The 16,682-nt window shown below is 34.3% G+C and overlaps 1 protein-coding gene and 1 pseudogene across 2 annotated transcripts in view; one reads left to right on the forward strand and one right to left on the reverse strand.

The window, feature by feature from the left end:
* The window catches only part of LRRTM4 (leucine rich repeat transmembrane neuronal 4), a gene marked incomplete at both ends in the record, with an annotated part of 719,728 nt that overhangs the window by 74,984 nt on the left and 628,062 nt on the right, over positions 1–16,682 (reverse strand). The gene's annotated exons all lie outside the window — the stretch shown is intronic.
* Positions 358–687, forward strand: LOC307064743 (NADH dehydrogenase [ubiquinone] flavoprotein 3, mitochondrial-like; annotated as a pseudogene). The gene has a single exon. The product of its transcript is annotated as an NADH dehydrogenase [ubiquinone] flavoprotein 3, mitochondrial-like (transcript).

The raw sequence follows: 16,682 nt of genomic DNA on the forward strand, positions 1-16,682 counted from the left end.
TCTGGACCAGACGCAACAATAGATAGTAGCAGCATGACCTTCCTGACTGAAAGAAAAAGAAGGTTGTACTCTGAGGAGAGGGAGGGAAATACTGTATACACATTTATTTATTATATTTATTATATATAATACATATATACTATGTATATCATAAAGCAGTGATAATATTATATATATATGATATATAGTACATATATATGATGTATATCATAAAGCAATACTCTGTAAATGCAATTACTCTGTTCAACTGAATTCTATTGATCCATGCTTGAACAAAGTAAGAACAGAAAATGAGGATCTTATTCATATATAGTTGTTGACTTTGAAGGAGGATTGGCCCGCGCCTGAGTCACGGCCATGGCTGCCTCACTTCTGCTGGGGCAAGTTTGAGCCGGGGTGCTGAAGACTGTGTTTCTAGAAGCAGGAGTGTTTCGAGGAGTTGCTCCTATAGTTTCTCTCTCTGCAGAATCAGGAAAGAATGAAAAGAGATTGCCAACGAATCCCAAGAAGCAAAGTCCACCAAAAAGTCACTGCCCTTGCTGAGCCATTTGACAACACCACCTACAAGAATCTCAAGCATCATGACATACACATGTACAGCACATACACCTTCTTAGACCTAAACCTAGACCTTTTGAAGTTCAGGATGCCTCAGCCCTCTTCAGGAGAGAGTCACCTCGCCCCTGAGAGCTCAGTTTAAAGATTAAACTTCCTGTGTCTTTCTGCATTCTTGCCTGCAGAAATAAAATCTGCTCAACAGTCAAAAAAAAAAAAAAAAAAAAAAAAAAAGGAATTGGAATTAAAAGAGAGAAATGTAACTTTAATAAATGAAGACATCTAGCTGGCAAGATGGATTCTTATGGTTTCAGAAAACCACGTGGTTAAGGATAGCACCATCTGAATATTATTTTGTGTAATCTAAAGCAGATTCTACTTCCAGACTATATTTCTGCCCTCCAATCATCTACTTTTGCCAGGGCAGAATTTAAGGCATACACCATCACAGCAATATTCAAAACTGGAAGCATTTTGTTGGTGACTTAAACATAATCCCTCTGGACATTTCTACCTCTCACCTACTCACCACTTTCATTCAAATGATTTTATTATTTGTGGAATTGTTCATCTCCTCTAGGTTATTATAAACTTCTGGTAAGAGAGAAAATCTAACTGCCAAGAGCCTTGTACTTGCATGTAATCATTCAGTTCACACAATATTTTGGTATATAATTAAGAGTGTGTGTGTGTGTTTCCATGTCAGAAAATTCAGAGGAAAAGGTTAGTGATGTCCTCTAGATCACATAGTTAGTGTAGCAGATATAGTAACTGAATCCTGAACTGCCTGGCACTAAATTTACATTGCTTCCTCTATTCTTCACAGGTAAAATTGTTTTATAGTCATATATCTTTGATTCCCCCCTTTCATTGGCTAAGGTCAAGTCCACAGTTTTTCAAATAATAATTTTAAATAGATGCTAGTTATACACAAATAACTAAAACACTCCCCAGAAATTACCAGAAAATACAGAGGTAGAGAAAGTCATTTTCCTTACATATTTATTACCAAGTTAATTTTTCACAATTTTCTGATGATGTAGAAGGTAAGACAACCATATTTCACAAGTCTAACACTCAGGCATCTGAAATACACTGTGTGACTGAATTAGACCCAAAAGTTCTTACCTATCAGGAATATCAGGTGGCATCTAATTAAGATGAAATTTAATAAAAATTAATGTTAAATACTACACTCTGATTTTTTTTAATATCTGCAAGACTTAAAAAGATTTAGGCACACCTAGTCTAAACTTGCTCACTACATTTTAGTATGGGAAACCAGACAAATTATATCCCATTTTTAGGATGATGGGCAGGGTTACTAAGTAAATTGGGAATATTCCATCAAAGGTATTTTGCTTAAGAGAATAAAAGTCTTGGGGAAAATATGATAGTCTTCTTGCAGTATTTTGATATGGTCATGTGGGATAAAAATTGAACTAATTTTCCTTGTTTTTGTAGTGGTAGAATTCGGATCAAAAGACAGAACATGGAGTCGAAAATTTCCTCTTACTACATAACCAAGTTGGTCAAAGACAGAATGAAATACCTGGGGAGTATACATTTCTTCACTCCTTGAAATTTTTATGCAGAAATTTAAAAAACATTTGTTGGGGATTCTTAAAAAGAGATTTCAGTGTCAGACAGTGCTTATAATCCCATCAAAATCTTGATTATTACTTATGTTCTTCATATTCTTGTAGGAGAGAATGGTTACTGAGACTCTGATAACATTCTCTACCTTCATTCCTGGTTAGGTTGTGTTGCCTCACCACACTCTCTCATAGCACAAGCAATCATTGTGTAGCACTTTGCACACATGCTGTTTTCAGAAGTTATTTAGCATGTGTGTTCAAATCCTTTCTTTCACTTTGGACTATATGTGCCATGAGGTCAAGGATCATGTCCATCCAGATATTCATGGTTTACCCACCCTTATGGAGGAAGAAGTGGGTCCCCTTTTCAAAAGCCACTTCTAGATATTCTTTGGTAGTGAAAAAGAGTCAAAGACCAATAGAGTATTGATGCCAACAACACCATGAGATCTAGGGGATGGGCATGGCCCACTTATCTCATGGGTTATTTTGAATGAAGTTTGTAAAATTAAAGTATTTTCCAAAATAGCATTTTACTATTTTGTACGTAGTTTTCATTCACCTTTGTTACTTTATCAGAGAAGTTATTATGCATTCATAAAAGTCTTATTCCTAATTTGAAGAGGTCAGTTTTTCTAGGCTTTTTCCCAACTTCTCATTAAGCATGTGGGCTAACATGATTTTGAGCTCCCTCCCTTAATTGCTAAAAGTCAAGGTTTAAATATTTTAGAATCAAGGGGATCACTAAGATCCAACCTTACTTTAAAGAAATAATTTAGGCAGAAATACACATACTTAGGATGTAGATATTGACTAAATAAAAGGCAAAGACTATACATTTAAACAAAGAGAGAGAGAGAGAGACCTGTTATTACCTGATGACCCTGTTAAGTATTATATAAAAGGAAGATGTATTAGCACTGTCGCATTGCATATTACTAGACAGCAAGTAAGAAACTAAATCAAATTTATCTTTAGACCTCTGAAGATTAAAGTTAGAGTCCAGAATACTACATCACATTATGACAAATGTTGTATATATCAAAACTCCCATATTCAAATCATTTAAATTACTTTGAAGAAGGCACATGTTACTCTTAGGATGATCAATACAAATTTCACAGAAGACTTTACTTAGCAGCTGGAGTGAAATGAGCAGGCGGGGAGGAGTCTTGGCAGGTACTATACCACATCCCATCCCTGAATGCAAACAAAATAGAGGAACTTGTTACTATTCCTTCCAGAACAGGATAATGCTCTTGCCAAAGAATAATCCCATTTATCTACCTCCCTTCAAGATTTAACCAAAGTTAAGGAATTAAGTTCCTTTGAGGATCACTGAACATTTCAGAAGTTAATTTAAACCTCTCTGTATGCACTCTGCATGCACTTCAACTGCGGAACAATCTCAGTTCCCACCATCCTTCTCTTTGAAGCCTTGACAAACTCACCAACATGAAACGATTATGATGATCTCATTTTGAACATTTTCCTCAGGGTTTTCATCATCTCTGCTGGTTACCTTTCTTTCCTTAGAGCAAATTCAATTTCCTTATGACTCAGCAAGCAATATTGGATTGGCCCTTCATCTTTTTTTTTTCCTAAGACGGGTTTAAAACCTTTCTCTTCCAAAATACAAAACTTGGAAAACTCTGCACTGCGTCCTTTTTCAAATAATCCTTGATTGATGTGTCATGTTGTGTCACATCACTTTAGGTAACTCCTGTCTCCTTGCATTGTACCCATCAATGAGCAAGTGAGAATGATGGACTGAACTGAACAAGAAACATTAGGATGCAATGTGTTTCTTGTTGGACAGGTTTCTTTGAGGTTTTACAACAAATTCTGCCAATGAATACAAATACGAAAGACTTCAGATCATGTTTGTAAACCAAATTGGATACAAATAAGGCCAAGTATAAATGAGTTAAAGATAAAATGCCTGGGACATGGCCAAAACTCTGGAAACAATTTTGCTGTTCATTTCTTCTGGGTATCTTGGTGAGTATGATGTGTGTTTATTTTAATTTTTTGTTTGTTTCCTTTTATGAATGTTAGAAGTTAGTTACTATAATAAATTCTTTAGAGATTTTTCAGTTGGGGATATATTTGCCATTAGGTTAGTGTGCTACTGATGCTACAGTGGTCCTAAAACCACAAACAATATACTCCCATCACTGTTCATAGATTTTCCCCTATTTGGTAACACCACTTTAGTATGTAATCACTAACTTAACCCTTTAAAATAGGGTGCTCTTGTCAATTTATAATTTTTGGCACTATGAGGCAGATGTCTGGAATAGAATATATTTTCTATCAGACGTATACCTTCCTATAACACACACAAGTACACATATACATGTATATCTCTTGTCATTCTAATTAGCAATGGAAATTCCACCAAAGTCCCAAGATACATAGGATTGAGATTTTAATGGCTTACGTAGCCCTAGGAATTTTCTAGAGATTAACTTCATGAGAACTTCTTATTAATTCTTACTGCCAAGTTAACAACAACAACAAAAAAAGCCCTACAGGATCAGTTCATGTGTGGGGACATTACCTGTTGATACAGATGTTCTGTCCTACACTGGGCTAATGTGAGTATCACAGGTTGAGTCAGGAAAAACAAAATAAAGTCATCTGATCGAATTAAGTATTTTTTTCAACTGAACTCAGTCAATCTATAGTAAGATTTTAGACATAGACTCTCATGCAAAAATCTCAGAATAAAGGTAGATTTTTCTGATATTATTATTTTTTACTTGATTGGTTAAATTAATAGCTCACGAAGGCATCAGATTTAAGTTCCAGTCTGTAATCCTACATGAATCTGAATCACATATATTCAAATTTCAGTATCTTCTATCTACAGACATGCCACAGTCAGTTTTCAATAATTTTTTTCTAGTGTGAACAGGATAAGAAAAAATATCTCTCATTTATACAGTACCTTTCAATCAGAATGTTCTTTGTGCACTGTACATGGTTAATTTTTCCTCCTAAAAACACACATTAAGCTCACACAGATCTATTAGCAATTTCAAGGGCCTATTTTAGGATTATGTTAGAGAAAGGTTTTAGCAGAATAAGAAAGCCTGGTATAGCCCTCACTCAACTTAAGGAAGTTCAAGCTATTTTTATATTGTCAAGTTCTACGCAGAAATATTGTTAAGAACATAATAAAAAATATCCAGTGGATTTGTAATAGGTAATATGTAGGAGGGAGCCCTGTCACTTAAGTAAAAAGAAGCCTAAAATTTTAACTGAGTCAGATCCAGATGAAAGAGGACAAAGTAGACCTCTGATCTTTTCTGGGCAGTCATTCTTTTTGCCCCCATTAAATCATCCTTTGTCTCTTCCTATTCTCAAGTACCTGAATTCTCATTATATTTTCACTGTTCACCCTATTAAAATTGCTTTCAGGAAAGGACAGGGAATTTACTCAACCCTATACATGTGCAAGTGTTAACAGTTTTATTTGACCTCTCTGGGGTTTTATATTTTAAAAGGTAATAAAACTTGAAGGTGAGGAAGATAATTTCAGGTAGCAAGTTGAAGAGACTGAGCCTTCTCTTTGCCTTTCAGATTGTATAACAGGATAGTCACCAGTTTCATTTTTTTTTTTTATGTTAGGCTTGTCTTAACCTTATAAATGCAGACTGGCAAAGCTCTGAAATTTCACAGGAAGGTTTGGCTTATTCTGAGGCTGATTTGAAAAATGAATTAGAGGTGAGAAAGGGTAGATGATTGATATTTTTTAAAAAAGGTCAGATATTTTTGGGGAACTTAAAAAATGTCTACCAACTTCAGATATACTTAAGTACATGGTTGGCATTTTGTGTGATATAAGTAAATGTATGTGATTAAAACCAAACACAATATAATCAAAGGCAAAATGAATTTACTTAACTTAGGAAGTAGAATTGAGAGTTTATATTGCATGATTATAAGATAATTTGAAAGAAGACTACAAACTAAAACAATATCCAAGGAAGGACAACAAAATATTCTAGCAGGCAGCAATGTATAAATTAATAATAATAATGATAAGGAACTAGTATTATGAATGTGCACATTATTTGGCATTTCACACATAAATTTACAATTACCTTCTTATAATATGCCCTTCTAGGTGAGTGATAGTGTAATCCATTTAGGACAGAAAGTGAGACATTTTCAATATAAATGGAAAGGAAAAAGAGATTTAGGGAGACAGAAGACAATTACCCAAAATTGAATTTTGTCAGAACACATAGATTAACAGTCCTATCCTGAGAGAAGTATCCTGGGATCTTTAATGCTCACTAGTAGCCAGGATCATTCTTTTATTTTTCATTGGAAAGACATATGATATTTTATCCTACTGAAGTCTTACAGTGTTTACTGTTTGCTCAGCATTTTTGCATACCAATTCCTTTTACTGCCTTCTCCAGGAAGAATATATAGTTTACATTTGGATCTGCAGGGTTGCTGAGTAGTCTGACAAAGTCTTTTTGAAAAGGTTGTGTGCTGGGTCATATAATAAGAGATATTATAACCCTCTCTGGCATCTCTCTGAGTCTTGCAGGACAGTACATTGTTGAATAATGATTGCATGAGCATAGTCAGAACACCCCCAACTCCATCTTTAGTGTTTCCCAAAAGAAAACCTGAAATCTTTGGATAAAATATTTTCTTTGGGAAAAAAAGAAGCTATTGAGAGAGGTTAGATAGTAAGTTCAGGTATGCTGCAGGACAGGTGCATGAAGTTTGTCCAGTATCTTTGATTCTACTGCTAAACAGAGTAGTGACCGATTCCTTTCCTATCACTTTAGATCTTTTATTTTTCTCCATTTGTACACATGTCAAACTTCATGAAAATGTTGTAACTCAGATGCTCCCCAGTAATACACAATTTAATCATCCTACCTTTGTACTAATCTGTGTTCTCTGAATGAATCCAGGGACACTGCTTCTGATAATGTGTACAGAGTTCTACATCTTACAGACTACATAATTAGGTTGCAACACAGTACAATGTAGGTTATAAAATCATTGAAAAAATCAGCACAACCTCAGCTTGGTTACCCATACTTTAAAATGTCATATTCTATACTGTAGAGAACAAACACTATCTCAACTTTCATTTCATATAGAGTTGCAAAGGTAGAAAAAAATGAACTTCCACTTAAATATTTAAAACACCCTTTTGCCAAATTTGCCCTAATAGTTCAGATTACTGTATCTGATACACAGTAATAAGATATTAACATTAAAATGATTTCTAGCCCAATCTCTTGATATTATAGATAATGAAACTGGGCATAAGTGGAGGTGAGGATTTGACTAACATTGTTTAGTAGTTAGTAGAGAATCTAGAGTTTATACTATAGTCTACATTTAACCAGTAACTAGTTTAGCAATCTAAATAGTATTACCACATCTTCTAGTCAAGGATATCTCAAGTAAATTCCTGTATTGAATTAAAAATTCTGTGTTTCTGTCATAATTTATGCATCACACTTAAGCATATAAAACTTGTAAAATTGTGTGGTAGATAGATTCTGAGATGGTTCCCCAATGATTCCTTTCTCTGTACTAATGTCCTTGTAAATCGAGTGGGCAAGAATTGTGACTTGCTTCTAACTAATAGAATACAGCAGTTGATGGGCTATTACGCATGATTGTAATTTTTGCCTTCCTAACTAAAAACCTGCTGCTCATTTTATGAGCTGTCCTATGAAGAGACCTGGGTGGAAAGGAACTGAGAGCTACCTCTGACATCCAGCAAGGAATTCAGTCTACAATTCACACAGTACAAGGAATTTAATCCTGTCAACAGCTGTGTAAGTAAGCTTTCAAGAAGATTCTTCCTCAGTCAAATGTTCAGATAAGTTCTCAACATAAGCCAGCACCTTGATTAAAGCCTTGTGAGAGACCCTGAAACAGAGGACCCAGCTATGCCATGCCTGGACTCCTGACCCACAGAAATGGTGAGGCAATGAGTATGTTTACATTAAGATGTTAATTTTGAGGTAATCTGTTATGCAACAATAGATAACTAATATAATTTGTTTTTGAGTAAAATAGCAAGGTACAATGGTTAAAGGAGATAAATCTTGTCTACAATTAAGGGAATGTAACTGCAACATACAAACATTACGTTTTTTTTTTTTCCATACTTCAGGGTAGGTTAAAATCAGTCATGAAACCCCTATTAAAATGATCATAAAGCAATTGCACAACCATGAATCAGTAAAATCAATAATAAAAATAGAATTAATAACAGAAGTAAATTATAATTACCTTCCAAAATGTCTTTACACACAACAAATGGTTCTTTGAATGTCACTCTTTACTTACCTATAGATCCCCTTACTAAAGTGCTCAGAGTGTCATCTCCAGGAAGCCACCTCTGAACTCCAGAGTCTGTGTATGGTCTTGGCTTCATTCACACTCCCTAAGAACTTACTGGTTGTGTCAGTTATGCAGCACCTAAAATATGTTACTGATAGTACTGGTGGGTGCACAGACACATATCTTGTGTCCCTAATATGCCCCTCTAAGTAAGTGAAACTTCCTGAGGTCATGTATAATATCGTTTACCTCTCTAATACCAGCATAATATATAGACATTTATGACAGACAAGATGCTCACATATCTGTCTTTGTAGGTTATGTTGTTGATGTTATCAAGAGAAATAATGTCTCTTTTATTTAAGGGAAAATTCAAATATCAAAAGTTTTCAAGACATGAGGAAGTCCATTTGCATTATAGTAGGAAATTAGGTAGTTTGCTTAGTATTTTCAGACCTAGACCCTCCTTGACACTGGTGTATTTACCATCACCTAGTCAGTCACCTATGCATTATACACAGCCTAGTTGTAAAACTAGCTCTGAAAAAAAATAGCTAGTTCCTCTGAGCAATTATTGATTTTTCTTCTGGCAGTCAGGCAGCTAATTGGACTAACGCTTTACCCCATCTTTAAATTTTGTGATAGCCTTGTGACCCTGGCATGAGTGAGACCAACATGCTACTAGGTAGCATTTTGCTATATGACCTTATAGTTAATCATCAAGGTATGCTGCTTGAAGTCACAGATTTTACTAGGAGAAACGCATGAAACTGGTTGATAGATTGATACCCGAATCCTGATGCTAATGCATTTAAACACAAGAGGACTCATGAACAGTATACAGAATAAATTTAAGTATTGATTACTACTTCTGAAGGTCAGTCTCCTCTAATTCTTTGAATCTGTTGAAAACTTGTAAGGTTAATTACTCCTAATTTAATAGCAAATCATGTTTGTCATAAACAAGATTTAATAAAAAATTTTAAAACTGAGAAAAAAGTTATAAATACCAACAAAAAATCTACCTCTCATAGAGAATCATTGTTAGTATGTTGGAGTACTTTATGGAAAATTCAAATCATACTGTATAGGAAATGTTTGTGTTTTTCTTTGGACATTGGCATATAATTTTTCTTCTGTCTGGAACATTCTTTCAAACATTCTTTGTCTGCTTAAATCCTATTCATCCTTCTTGTCTCACCCTAGACAACCATTGAGGAAGTCTTGACAAGTCACAGTTGACTTTGACTCAACAAGCTATGCTCACCAAATTTTTATTGTGTTTCCTTAGTACCTTTCTCTTTTATCTCAACACATACACACACAATATCCCATTTAAGTTGCCTGATTCTTTGTTTAACTCTATAGCTAGGCTACAATCCTCATGAGGGCAAGGACAATGTTTTGCACAAAACTGTACTGCACGATAGGCATGTATCAAAATAGTAACAAACATTTCATAAATGAATGGCCTGTTTTAATACATAAATTAAATTATGAGAATATTTGATGATGATCAAGTACTGAGAATAATGTCTTGAATAGCTCTGTAATATTGCATCACACGAATGGACCATTGTTTACTGAGAAATTAATTTTGTTATTGGTCATTGATGTTATTTCTAATGCTTTGCTATTTTAGATAGCAATTCAGTGCTTCATTTTGTAATATAATCCTAATCTCTTTTTCTGATGATTTCCACAGAATATATTGTTACACATAGAATATTTTTAAGGCTCTTGATACTACTGCCAGATTACTTCTTTTGGAAAGATTAATTATTACTAATGTTAACAGGGGTATAATTTATTTCTTATCATTTTCTTATTTTATAGGTGACAGCATCAGTTTTCATCTTATAGTTATGCGATGAAGGTCAAATATTCTGTTCATGTATTTATCACTTATCTGTTACAATAATTTACATGTCTTCATTTATTATAATTATTTCCATTTCTCATCTATAGATTGTCTGCCAATATCCCTGGTTCATTTGTTTATTGGAGGGGCATTTGATTTGTGGAATTATTTTTATGTCTGTATATTCTGCTACACAATGGCAGAAACTAGAAGCTTTCACATGATCGAAGTAGCATACAGGTTAAAATAAACATGTGTTCAGATCCACCAGAGGGCAGACAGCAGAAGCAAGAAGAACTACAATCCTGCAGCCTGTGGAACAAAAACCACATTCACAAAAAGATAGACAAGATGAAAAGGCAGTGAATATGTACCAGTTGAAGGAACAAGATAAAACACCAGAGAAACAGCTAAATGAAGTGGAGATAGGCAACCATCCAGAAAAAGAATTCAGAATAGTGATAGTGAGGATGACCCAGCATCTCGGAAAAAGAATGGAGGCAAAGATTGAGAAGATGCAAGAAATGTTTAACGAAGACCTAGAATTAAAAAACAAACACTTAAAAGAATTAAAGAAAAAACAAACAGAGGAGAACAATACAATAAGTGAAATGAAAAATACACTACAAGGAATCAATAGCAGAATAACTGAGGCAGAAGAATGGATAAGTGACCTGGAAGACAGAATGGTGGAATTCACTGCAGCAGAAAAGAATAAAGAAGAAAGAATGAAAAGAAATGAAGACAGCCTAAGAGACTTCTGGGACAACATTAAATGCAACAACATTTGCATTACAGGGGTTGCAGAAGGAGAAAAGAAAGAAAAGGACCCAAGAAAATATTTGAAGAGATTATAGTCAAAAATGTCCCTAACATGGGAAAGGAAATAGCCACTCAAGTCCAGGAAGTGCAGTGAGTCCCAGTTAGGATAAACCCAAGGAAAAACATGCTGAGACATATAGTAATCAAATTGGCAAACATTAAGGCAAAGAAAAATTATTGAAAGCAACAAGGGAAAATGACAAATAACATACAATGGAACTCCCATAAGGTTAGCAGCTGATTTCTCTGCAAAAACTCTACAAGCCAGAAGGTGGTGGCATGATATATTTAAAGTGATGAAAGAGAAAAAGCTACAACAAAGATTACTCTATCCAGAAAGGATCTTATTCAAATTCAATGGAGAAATCAAAAGCTTTACAGACAAGGAAAAGCCAAGAGAATTCAGCACCACCAATCCAGCTCCACAACAAACGCTAAAGGAAATTTTCTAAGGGAGAAACGGAGAAAAGAAAAGGACCTAAAAAAAAATTAAGAAAATGGGAATAAGCACATACATATCAATAATTATGTTAAACGTGAATGGATTAAATGCTCCAACCAAAAGGCACAGGCTCACTGAATGGATAGAAAAGCAAGACCCATATACATGCTGTCCACAAGAGACCCACTTCAGACCTAGGGACACATACACACTGAAAGTGAGGGGATGGAAAAAGATATTCCATGCAAATGGAAATCAAAAGAAAGCTGGAGTAGCAATACTCATATCAAATAAAATAGACTTTAAAATAAAGAATATTACAAGAGACAAGGAAGAACACTACATAATGATAAAGGGATCAATCCAAGAAGATATAACAATTATAAATATGTACGCATGCAACATACTATCACCTCAATACATAAGGCAATGGCTAACAGCTCTAAAAGAAGAAACGGGCAGTAATACAGTAATAGTGGGGGACTTTAACACCTGACTTACACCAATGGACAGATCATCCAAACAGAAAATTAATAAGGAAACACAAGTTTTAAATGATACAATAAATGGGATAAATTTAATTGATATTTACAGGAGAGTCCATCCAAAAACATCAGATTAAATATTTTTCTCAAGTGCACATGGAACACTCTCCATGATAGATCACATCCTGGGTAACAAATCAAGCCTCAGTAAATTTAAGAAAATTCAAATCATATAAAGCATCTTTTCTGACCACAGTGCTATGAGATTAGAAATCAATTGCAGGGATAAAAAACATAAAACACACGAACACATGGAGGCTAAACAATGCATTACTAAATAACCAAGAGATCACTAAAGAAATCAAAGAGGAAATCAACAATATCTAGAAACAAATTACAATGAAAACATGATGATCCAAAACCTATGGGATGCAGCAAATGCAGTTCTAAGAGGGGAGTTTATAGCTATACAAGCCTACCTCAAGAAATAAAAAAAAAAATCTCAAATAAACAATCTAACCTTACACATAAAGGAACTAGAGTAAGAAGAACAAACAAAACTGAAAGTTGGCAGAATGAAAGAAATCATAAAGATCAGAGGAGAAATAAATGAAATAGAAACAAAGAAAACAATAACAAAGATCAATAAAACTAAAAGCTGGTTCTTTGAGAAGATAAGCAAAAACACTAGCCAGACTCATCGAGAAAAATAGGGAGAGGACTCAAATCAATAAAATTAGAAATGAAAAAGGAGAAGTTACAACAGACACCACAAAAATACAAAGCATCCTAAGAAACTACTACAAGCAAATCTATGCCAATAAAATGGACAACCTGCAAGAAATGGAAACATTCTTAGAAAGGTATTACCTTCCAAGACTGAACCAGGAAGAAATAGAAAATATGAACAAACCAATCACAAGTAATGAAATTGAAACTGTGATTAAAATTTTTCCAACAAACAAAAGTCCAGGACCAGATGGCTTCATAGGTGAATTCTATCAAACATTTAGAGAAGAGCTAACACCCATCCTTCTCAAACTGTTCCAAAAATTGCAGAGGAAGGAACACTCCTAAACTCTTTTATGAGGCCACCATCACCCTGATACCAAAACCAGACAAAGATACTACAAAAAAAGAAAATTTAAGAGCAAAGTCACTGATGAATATAGATGCAAAAAACCTCAACAAAATGCTAGCAAACAGAATCCAACAACACATTAAAAGGTTCATACCCTATGATCAAGTGGGATTTATCCCAGTGATGCAAGGATTCTTCAATATATGCAAATAAATCAGTGATACACCATATTAACAAATTGAAAAATAAAAACCATATGGTCATTTCAATAGAGGCAGAAAAAGCTTTTGACAGAATTCAACACACATTTATGATAAACACTACCCAGAAAGTAGGCATAGAGGGAACTTACCTCAACATAATAAAGGCCATATACGACAAACCCACAGCAAACATCACTCTCAATGGTGAAAAACTGAAAGCATTTCCTGTAAGATCATGTACAAGACAAAGATGTCCACTCTCAGCACTATTATTCAACATAGTTTAGGAAGTCCTAGCCATGGTATTCAGAAAAGAAAAGGAAATAAAAGGAATACAAATTGGAAAAGAAGAAGTAAAACTGTCACTGTTTGCAGATGACATGATACTATTCATAGAGTATCGTAAAGATGCTGCCAGAAAACTACTACAGCTAATCAATGAATTGGGTAAAGTTTCAGAATACACAATTAATGCACAGAAATCTCTTGCATTCCTAAACACTAATGATGAAAAAATCTGAAAGAGAAATTAAGGAAACACTTCCATTTACCATTGCAACAAAAACAATCAAATACTTAGGAATAAACCTACTTAAGGAGAAAAAAGACCTGTATGCAGAAAATTATAAGACACTGATGAAAGAAATTAAAGATGATACAAACAGATGGAGAGACATACCATGTTATTGGATTGGAAGAATCAATATTGAGAAAATGACTATACTACCTAAAGCAATCTACAGGTTCAAAGCAATCCTTATCAAACTACGAATGGCATTTTTTACAGAACTAGAATGACAACAACAAAAAAACGTAAAATTGGTATGGAGACACAAAAGACCCCAAAAAGCCAAAGCAGTTTTGAGGGAAAAAAACGGAGCTGGAGGAATCAGACTCCCTGACTTCAGACTATACTACAAAGTTACAGTAATCAAGACAGTATGGGACTGGCACAAAAAAATAAATATAGATCAATGGAACAGGATAGAAAGCCCAGAGATAAATGCATGCACCTATGGTCAACTTATCTATGACAAAGTAGGCAAGGATATACAATGGAGAAAAGACAGCTTCTTCAATATGTGGTGCTGGGAAAACCAGACAGCTACATGTAAAAGAATTAAATTAGAATACTCCCTAACACCATATACAAAAATAAACTCAAAATGAATTAGTTACCTAAATGTAAGACTGGACAGTATAAAACTCTTAGAGGAAAACATAGGAAGAACACACTTCGACATAAGTCACAACAAGATATTTTTTGATCCACCTCTTAGAGTAATGGAAATAAAAACAAAAATAAACAAATGGGACATAATGAAACTTAAAAGCTTTTGCATAGCAAAGGAAACTATAAAAAAGACAAAAAGAAAACCCTTAGAATGGGAGAAAATATTTATAAATAATCAATGGACAAAGGATTAATCTCCAAAATATATAAACAGCTCATGCAGCTCAATATTTAAAAAAACAAAACAAAACAAAACAAAAAAACAACCCAATCAAAAAATGGGCAGAATGCCTAAATAGACATTTCTCCAAAGAAGACACACAGATGGCCAGGAAGCACATGAAATCTGCTCAACCTCAGTAATTATTAGAGAAACGCAAATCAAAACTACAATGAGTTATCACCTCACACCTGTTAGAATAGGTATCATCAGAAAATCTACAAACAACAAATGCTGGAGAGGGTGTGGAGAAAAGGGAACCCTCTTGCACTGTTGGTGGGAATGTAAATTGATACAATCACTATGGAGAACACTATGGAGGTTCCTTAAAAAACTAAAAATAGAATTACCATATGACCCAGCAATCCCACTACTGGGAATATGTCCAGAGAAAACCATAATTCAAAAAGACACATGAACACCAATGTTCATTGCAGCACTATTTACAATAGCCAGGTCATGGAACCAACCTAAATTCCCATCGACAGACAAATGGATAAAGAAGATGTGGTACATATATACAATGGAATATTACTCAGCCATAAAAAGAAATGAAAGCAGGTCATATGAGACATGAATGGATCTATAGACTGTCATACAGAGTGAAGTATGTCAGAAAGAAAAAAACAAATATATTAATGCAAATATGTGGAACCTACAAAAATGATGCAGATGAACCAGGTTGCAGGGAAGAAATAGAGAAAAAGATGTAGAGAACAAACCTATGGACACCAAGGGTGGACAGTGGTGGTGGTGGTGGGGTGGTTGTGTGAAGAATTGTGAGAATGGATTGACATATATACACTAATATGTATAAAATGGATGGCTAATAAGAACCTGATGTATAAAAAAATAAATAAAATTAAATAAAAAAACAAATAAATACATATTCATTTATTTGTAATGATGCACACATGATGGGCATGTATTTTTCTGAAATAAAGTAGATAACTATTCCTATTGTAAAACTTACGAGAGAATAAAAGATATGTCTGCTGCAGATATCAGCTAATTCCTACCATGTTCTGATTTCTTCTAGGACCTTTAAGAGAAATAGTTCTCCCTCTTTAAAACTTCTCAATGATTTCCCCTTCCTTAATATATATATATATATATATATATATATATATATATATATATATATATATATATATATATTATGATTTACACAATCTTTTCAATTCACTCATCATATTGCTTTTAGATTATGCACTGATTTAATTTTATTCCTCTAAAAGACAAGGAAGCCACCATTGTAATCTCACATCTAGCCCATATCTGACAAATTTTGTTAAGATATGTGGCTTAAAAATTAGTGAATTATGAGTGAATGAATCAGTCAAGTAATTGAGATGCATTTCCATTTATATTGTCATTGCAGGTAGTGGGTGTATAAAGGAATAAGAAAATCAAATTTTGATGACTAGCAAATGTTAAGAAATATATAGACTCTGGCTTTTGTCTGTTTCTCTATGTTTTTTTTTTTAGCATCTTTTCTGGAGTATAATTGCTTTACAATGGTGTGTTAGTTTCTGCTGTATAACAAAGTGAATCAGCTATACATATGTATATATCCCCATATCTCCTCCCTGTTGCATCTCCCTCCCACACTCCCTATCCCACCCCTCTAGGTGGTCACAAAGCAGGAGCTGATCTCCCTGTGATATGTGGCTGCTTCCCACTACCTATCTATTTTACATTTGGTAGCATATATATGTCCTTGCCACTCTCTCACTTCATCCCAGCTTACCCTTCCCCCTCCCCGTGTCCTCAAGTCCATTCTCTACATCTGTGTCTTTATTCCTGTCCTTCCCCTCGGTTCTTCAGAACCATTATTATTAT

This window comes from Hyperoodon ampullatus (genome assembly GCF_949752795.1).
Source record: "Hyperoodon ampullatus genome assembly, chromosome: 15".
NCBI lineage: Eukaryota > Metazoa > Chordata > Mammalia > Artiodactyla > Ziphiidae > Hyperoodon > Hyperoodon ampullatus.